Here is an 8487-nt window from a genome sequence, read left to right as displayed (position 1 = left end):
TGTGTGTGTCTATATAACTATATATCCATACATTTACACACATTTTCTAGTATTCACTATGTTTCATTCCAGGTGGCGCAGCTTGTCTGTCTTGTAATTTCCCTCTGCTCTCTGCAGCCAGGCTGCCAGCCTTCGATGAGGCAAAGAACTGAAAAAAACAATATGACGAATTAAGAAAACTAGTGTGACTGGCACTAAAAGATAATTTAAATTTATATCTATATATTTTCTAGCTCTTTGCTAGAGACAATGACGTTAGGGGGACATAGCTGAATTTTAACTGAGGACCACAGCTGTATAGAAACCCAAGTGAAACATGCTGCAGTTTAAATTTTAATAGCTGCAGATAATGATTCACTTTTTAGACGAGCCAGTAAAGACATTAGAATACAATACACTCCAGTCTTTCCACCTCATTAATTTCAGGGCATATTTAGAGATTTATTTTGATAGAAACATTTTTTTTATTTAGAGATGGTGCCCAGTTTATGGTAATTTGCCACCAGGGGGCAACACTGAGCTTTCTGCCTGAGGGACAGAGGCAGTCTCAGGGCATAGCTGCATATAGACCTGCATTAATAAATCACTACTCAGAGGGAGAAAGACTGAAACATTGCTTCTCTGTTATGTTTTGTTTTTTTAAATGCAATGCTAACCAGACTTTAAAGGCAAAACGTGATCAAATAAAGACAATAAATGCTTATTATCTAGATATGCCATCTATTTTAGGGAGCAGATCTAAGCTTCCCTGCCTTTTGACAACCTGGGTTTTGTAAATATGACATCGATGGACGGTGGAGAGTGTTCACAGACGAGAGACACCTGCAGCTCACAGTCAATGTATTGTGTTGTTCCAGACTAATGGCTTTTCTCTGGCCATTCGGACAGCTTGATGGATCAGTAGGAACCATGGAGGCAGGCTGGAGCTCTGCAGGGTTAGCACAAGGACAGGAGTTCACCAACATGCTCTCCATCACCCACGTATACACTTACTGATGGCTGGATTCTTAACCCAAACATACAGGACTGGAATCCTCTGAGGGGAGGGCTCCTCGGAAACAGAAATCTGGAAAAGTTCTACGGCAGAGAAGGTGTGCAGGGGGGAAAAGTCCATTTTTTTTTGTTCATTTCCCCTCCTTTATCCAATGAGGATAAATGTCTGGCTGAATCGTCAGTATTATGTGTAATTTCCATATAAATTAGCCTCATTAAAATGGGAGTACTTTCTTGTTTAACGAAGCTCATTTGGAATTCTGTATTTAATAAGACATGTAATCCCAGACTTGCAGACTAATAGCAAGCAATTAGCAGGACAGTGTGTGTGTGTGTGTGTGTGTGTGTGTGGAGGGTGAGTGTGTTCAAGCTCTGGGAAGTATTGTAGCCTTCTGTGTTATTTTCATTGATTGTCTCAAATAAGAAAATTGGCTAGCAGCTGCTCTGGCACTCAAGTTTGTTTGCAGGGGCCTGTGAAGCCCGGAGATCAAAGGCGCCAGTGACCTTGTGGTCATTTTTTTTTTGTTGTTTAGTAAGGAGACAAGATGGANTTTTTTTTTTTTTTTTTTTTAGTGAGGAGACAAGATGGAAGCGTGAAAGGCGAGCAGCAGAGCAGGTGCAGACCAGTGAGGGAGAGACGAGATGAGAGGTAAACATCTGGAGGGACATTTTAAAAAATGGATAGGAAAGAAGACAAAAAAAATCATTTTTTAAAGACAGTTTTATTCTCAGTTGGTCCAGCCTTTCTTAAAAGAATGCATATCGCCCACCGCCTTTCATGCCAGAGTTTGAATCTAAGATCATCTTATGCTGAGCAGAGACAGAGTCAGAGCCGTTATGGACACACCTGACGTTATGCACGGTCTCATGCGATATTGACAAAGATGTGTAGTGCTCAGAGTGTGAGATGAGGATGACTCTCAGCTACTACAGCACTAAGTTTTAACAACTAAGAGTTGTGGCCATTTTTTGTGTTGTTCTACGGCTGATGAGGTTTGACGGCCATCATGAATTAGGCTGACTCCAAAAGTTCATCAGTTGTAGTCGTTTGTTCAGGGATCACTTCCTGGGAGTTCCACTAACATCTGGCCAGTGGTTCGTGAGATATTTTGCTAACAGACAGACAAGATTGACAGCAGCAGTTAATGCCAGGGTTTTAAGTGAAGAGGTTATGCAATGTGTGGGTTAAGGATGACTCTCAGCTACTGCTACAACGAAAGCCTTTCACGCTTCCATCTTGTCTCCTTACTAAACAACAAAAAAAAAATGACCACAAGGTCACTGGCGCCTTTGATCTCCGGGCTTCACAGGCCCCTGCAAACAAACTTGAGTGCCAGAGCAGCTGCTAGCCAATTTTCTTATTTGAGACAATCAATGAAAATAACACAGAAGGCTACAATACTTCCCAGAGCTTGAACACACTCACCCTCCACACACACACAATATAGCTCAATATAGTAGTAAAAATTGACTGAAGTAGTCATTTTTGTGTTGACTATGGCGGCCATCTTGAACTGAGTTGACTCCAAAAGTGAAGTAGTAGTAGATGCACATCTGATTAACTTTCTGAGAGACTCATGAGATGTTTTGCTAACACATCCAGGTGACTCTGATAGTTTAAAACAGGATCCCACACAATCAGTTAGGGCTTAGGCGTGGTGTTAGGGATGACTCTCAGCTACTACTACACTACACTCTAAGTCAATATCTGTAAACTGGAAGGGTTAAAGCCATTTTATATAGCCACTGTGGCAGCCATCTTGTATGGGGTTCACTCCAAATATTAATCAGTTGTAGATGTACATCCACTGCCTACTTTCTGAGACTGTCCCTCATCTTATCTTTTTTTTTGTCCCAAATAATCCAGTATCTAATTTCAAACCCCAGGAGTTTTCAAACATTTGCGTTCTGTGGGTTTCGTTTGTTTTTTTAGAGCCAGTCTGTTGCAATAACATGGTTATTTCAAAATAGCTTGGTGCAAAAACATAAATGTTACAGTTCCCCTGAAAACCAGCGTCGTGTAAACGGCCTCCGAGACCTGCGTTCACAGAGTTTCAGGGCCCGAGTGCACGAAGCTGGTTTTCAGTGAAACCGCAGCATATTTGTTGCAGTTCAGCCGATCGTTTACACGACAACAGCTGTCAAATTATCTGACACTGAAACCTTTTGAACCCAGCAAGTTTTCAGACCCCATTTGCATTTCAAAGGAAGATGACTGCATCTCCTCCTGTCTCCGAGGAATGTTTCCTGGGTTTTACACCTGGGCGGAACTGTGCACCAACAGTGTGCATCTGGAACACGAATCCTTACGATTCTCCACACGGGTCCACTCTCACAAGCCCATGGCCCAGTCGGTGCAGCCGACAGCACCAGCAGGGTCACATGTATTTACATTGTCTCGTCAAGCTCTCTGTTGCCTGAACTCTGGATTGAGATGGTAAAACACAACGTCCCAGCCGGCGTCTCCTTTCTCAGTCATCACATTTCCGTTGTGGGTTTTGTTCTTCGCAACAGCAACTTTATCGTCCCCCGAGGCTCTTGAGCCAGTGGTTCAACAAAACGGCCCCCGTTTTCGCTTTAACTGTTCAATCACGGTGTATTGATTTTGCATCGTATGGTGCTGAAAATTCACAAACGGGACTCGGGGTGAAGGATTGATGCTAAAAGGGGCCTGAGTACATGGTCAGGACACAATATTTACTGAAAACAGGTCCAATTTTATTGTCTTTTGTGCATTTCCATGTGTTTTTCTCACAATGACTGTTTTGAAATAGTTTCATTATTACTTTTAGTCAAAGATCCTATTTTGTCTGCAGTGCACTGCACATATACTTCCTAGCAGCTTTCTTGTTGTGCTGTGTTTATAATATCACTACTTTTTTGACCAACTAGATGCAAAACTATTATATTTTCCATGTTGTTAGTTTTCACTTCTGTGTGACTATTCTCTTCATAAAATAGGACCACAGCTAATAATTGCAACGTGTAACCATTATTGTTCAACAAATTAATCAAATATCTAGAGATTTAGGTTTTTAAGACATACTTTACAAACTCAGCATTAGAGAACATGCAGCAAAGGTTCTGTTCACTGAAATGTCATTAAAAGTACATTTAGTTCACCTCAGCTACTACTAAGTGATTTGGTTATGTGTTCCTTTGTACAAACATGTCATTTTCTGCTATTTCCAATTTCTTTTAGCCTTCAGAAAATGTTATGGAATTCTCCAAGCGATCGTCATTAAGTACCATCGTGTGGTTTTAGATGTCGTGAAACCGAAAACCTGAAGTTATCTGGTTTCAGAGAATTGATTCTCTGCTGTTTTACTTCATCTGGGAACAGCCTTAATGAATAACATAGACAGGTATCCATTAAGCGAGCTTTGTAGAAAATCTCAAGACACTAAGCAAATCAGTAAGCTGACATTAGTGAAGTTGTTCATAAGCAAAAGTCTAAACTATTTTCCTGATATCCTATTATAGCTTTGCTGTCAATCTGCCATGACCTAAATAAGCAAAATATGTAAGGAAATAAGTAATTACTATGGCTTCTTTCCACCAATATTGGGTCCTACAAAAACAAATGCCTGGTTTTGTTTATTACAGCAGCTTTTATCCAGTGTGCAAAGTGTATTAAATTGCTGAGGTGTGATTTGTAGTGAGAGACTTAGAGGTAGTTTTTTCACTTTCCAGTTTTTGGAGACCTTTCACACATCTGATATACTGTATTATCAAGGACTGAGGAGCTTTTTTACACGAGCTGATGCTGACTGGAGCCTGCAGACTCAGGCCAGCAAGGGGTCTGCTGGGCTACTGCATGCCTGAACTGGTTTGGTAGGGTTCTGAAAACTCCAGCTGGTAAAGTCTTCATGAGGAGGGAGGTGCAAAGCCCACATCAGACTTTCCCGCTGATGCTGTTCATCAGTTAGCTCAATCACCTGATACCCAGCTGGTGGCCAACTGCATGGGGTTGTCTGTAATCTACCTGCCCCGTCTCCCGTCCAGAGCTTCAGAATCCGGCACTTACACCTCTGAGATTAAACTTTCACCTCTGGCACCCTGCCCAACCCAGAGAAGGTTATTTGCTTCACCTTCCCCTGTTTTCCAGGCTCTCCACCTGCGGTCGGCAGTATTCCTAATCTCAATTTGCTGGACTTGGATGTCATGTTTGCAGCTACTTCTCAGGCTTTGTGAAGGTTTGAATTGTCCTGTTATTCTCTCTGTGTCATGTTCTCTTAGCAGACTTTGAACAAAAGTACTGTTTTATTCTGCAGTAATTTTATTTTAATGTTTATGACAGTTTAATATTTTGAACTTACACATGGGTTGCACTTTAGGATGTCAAGACAATCTCTGCCTTTTGCTCCTCCGTGTTTGAGGAGGTTTTGTTTTTTTGTTTTTTGCCTTTGATTTCGTTCAGTGAAAAGTCATTTTGTTCCCTAGTTTTTAGAAAAATAGCTGAAATTACATTAAAGTGAAAAATAACTTCATCGTTATTTTTATTATTTTTTAATTATATTGCTGACATATGTGAGGCAGTAAGGTCAAATTCAGAAATGAGAAATACAAAAATGTATTGTTTGAAATTATATTTTTGGATTTAATAAAACAACAACAAAAAATGGCGTCGCAGAAAACCGACTGACTGACAAGAACTGAGGAAGTGAAATCCATTTTAACGTCTGACTTTGAAAGAGCAGTGAGAATAATCAAATGTGTGCAGCACACTGAGACGCATCATTAGTTGTTGTGCATTTGAGTCATTAACCGATTGCGGTCAAAGCTTGATGCCAGGAGAAATTCACACCTTTAATGAGCGTTGTGAAAAGCTGCGGCAGAAGGAGCTGGGAATCCTGCTGCAGGGTTTTCTCAGCCGGACCTCACCTCCACGCCCTCACAGGTGCAACCAATTAAGACGGTGCGCTCGCTGAGGCCCCACTGGGTCTCACCTGCCAGAAAGGAAACGCAAAATGATCAAATATTTTGACTATTACTGCATAATGAAAGCATTGGGCTCAGATTTACTAAAAATGTGTTTTTTGCTCCATATTCTCACATCAAAAAGAAACAAATGTTCTATCGCAGAGAGCTTCGTGGTCCAAACCAGCAGGTCTCAACTTTTCCAGCTTCTGAGCCACAAAATAACAGCAGCAGAGACTTTTGATCCCATCTATCACTGGTTACAGTGTACAAACATGTCTAATAGGTCAATTACAATGACATGACAGTACAAACAGTATCAACTATTGTTTTATATATTTTATAGCTATTATAAAAACATATGCTGTTATTAATCGTCACTAAATGTTGTTTGATTTCAGGATTCTGTTTATGAACCTCTGCATGTGTAGTTCTGCTCAATGCGGAAATGTTCATCAATCATAAGGTTTTGTAATCTGAATGTAAAATAGAGTAAACCAATTTGATGCTTTTTTTGACAATTTATTTGTAGATGCAACAGTGTCTTACACTAATCATTAGAAAAAAAGATGAATTATACCTTTCCTGACGTGGCCTCCCTGTCTTTGTGAAGGCAACATTGCAGCAAATTGCTCCTCTTCCTCTGTTTTTTCCTCGTGAAATGTATATACCACCAGCACTTGGGAGGTAGTACATTTTTTTATGCTAAATGCATGTCACTCACAAGAACTGGCTGCTTTTAGCACTGGCTTATATTTAGATAAATATGTGCAGATTTTGCCCTAAATGCGTCCATAATGCTGTACTGTGCTGCCGAGTTCAGTCGGCAGCACAGTTTGAGGCACACATGTCCCTTTGCAAGGGCTTAGTGAATTAGATGCATGTGCAAAATCCAAATTTGCACCTGGAAAAACTACTAAATCTTTTTGTGAATGTGTGTTCATCTGCATGCGTGAAATAAATTTACTCTCTATTTTATCCATCACACTTAAATTGTGCAAAATGTTTAAAATATAAGCTATATAAATGTTTGTATTACATAATTTTAGGGGTGTCATTTCTTGAGAATGAAACATTTATTGGTTTCATCGGAAAACTTGAGTTTGCCATCGTACACATGGGAAAATGTCATTATTAGCAGGCCAAGGCATTAAATCAATTAATATCTGCATAATACTGTTTAAGGTACAACTAAAAGCATTTTGTAATTTAGTCATTTTATTGTAGGTTGCTTTGTTTTTCCAGCATTAACAGACGACTACAGAGTCTTACATAATTATAGCACTTATTTTGCTCCTCCTTTTATGGTAAATTTACAGTTTTTTTAAAAAGTGGAACAATCAGTTTTGTCTTGTTTGTCAGTCACCTCCCCTTAATTTGCTGTAGCTCTTACGTTCGTCACTTTCATTATTACTTTAATTATTCTGTTGAACTTCTGCATTTACTGGAGCCTCTTCCTGCATCACACACTTGACACACTCTTGGTCTTTCAGCTTTTATTTTCACTTTGGTCGTCTTTAACACCTTCAGGGATTTTTTTCACCCCCTTCTCCTCCTCCTGAAGCAATAAGCGCCATCTCTCATTATCTGTGATCTTCTTGTTGGGTCCTTTCAAGCTGATTTCAACAATCTCATCATCTAGTCTCACTTTTTCCCTCCTTCATCGTCCTTTACCCTCACTCTCATCGACACAAGATTCTCAGTCGCTGCATGTGTGCGCACATCTTCGCGTGCGTGTGTCCATCTATCTGTGCTCTTGTTTGGCTGATGTCACCATGGCGATGGGTTTTGTTGCTATCTGTCTCTGGCTGGACGCGTGCCCCCTCACAGGCCGCCCAGCTCTGACGTCACTGCTCGTCGGTGACCCTGCCAGCTCACACTTGGAGCACACAGACGGGCCTCATCTATAAGAGATAGATGGCCTGAAGAAGTCGCAGCCCCTCCAGCGGAACAAAGCCAGTTCAATAAAGGCCAGCTGCAGCAAAAAAATAAATAAAATAAAAAAAGACTGCGGGATGTGAAGTGACATTTAGCATTTGCCTGCCTGTAAGCGACTGCAACAGTCTGTAACAAATACATGTTACATATAACAAAATATTTACAGTGCAGGGAGGGAAATGTCAGGGCTATTTTTATATTCCAGCGACATTTGTTACCATTTAATACAATCAAAATATTATAAAAAAAAGATCTTGCCTATTATTTGTATTAGGAAGTGAAAGAGGAACTTTATGAGCTGCAAATTAAGTAATCATGAAAGAAAAGAAGTTCTTATCACAACTTGTTCATACTCACAAATGGCATATTACAGCTATAAGGCACAAAGTAGATTTGAAAAAGTATTTGTTTTTAAACCTGATGCATAACAACAAATTCCATATTTTATAGCCAAACAATTTGTTAAATACAAATTTAAAAAGATATGTTTTTGCTACAGTGAAAACATTTACCCATATCAGCATCTAACAATACAAACAGCTGATATAATGAGTATAAAGTGTTATTAAATTTATTTATTTAATAGGTTTGAGTTTTGACTAGCATACTGATATTTGAGACTTTAAATAAATAGCA

Source organism: Kryptolebias marmoratus, linkage group LG8 (assembly GCF_001649575.2).
Source record: "Kryptolebias marmoratus isolate JLee-2015 linkage group LG8, ASM164957v2, whole genome shotgun sequence".
Classification (NCBI taxonomy): domain Eukaryota; kingdom Metazoa; phylum Chordata; class Actinopteri; order Cyprinodontiformes; family Rivulidae; genus Kryptolebias; species Kryptolebias marmoratus.
Note: the sequence above shows the minus strand (reverse complement) of the source record.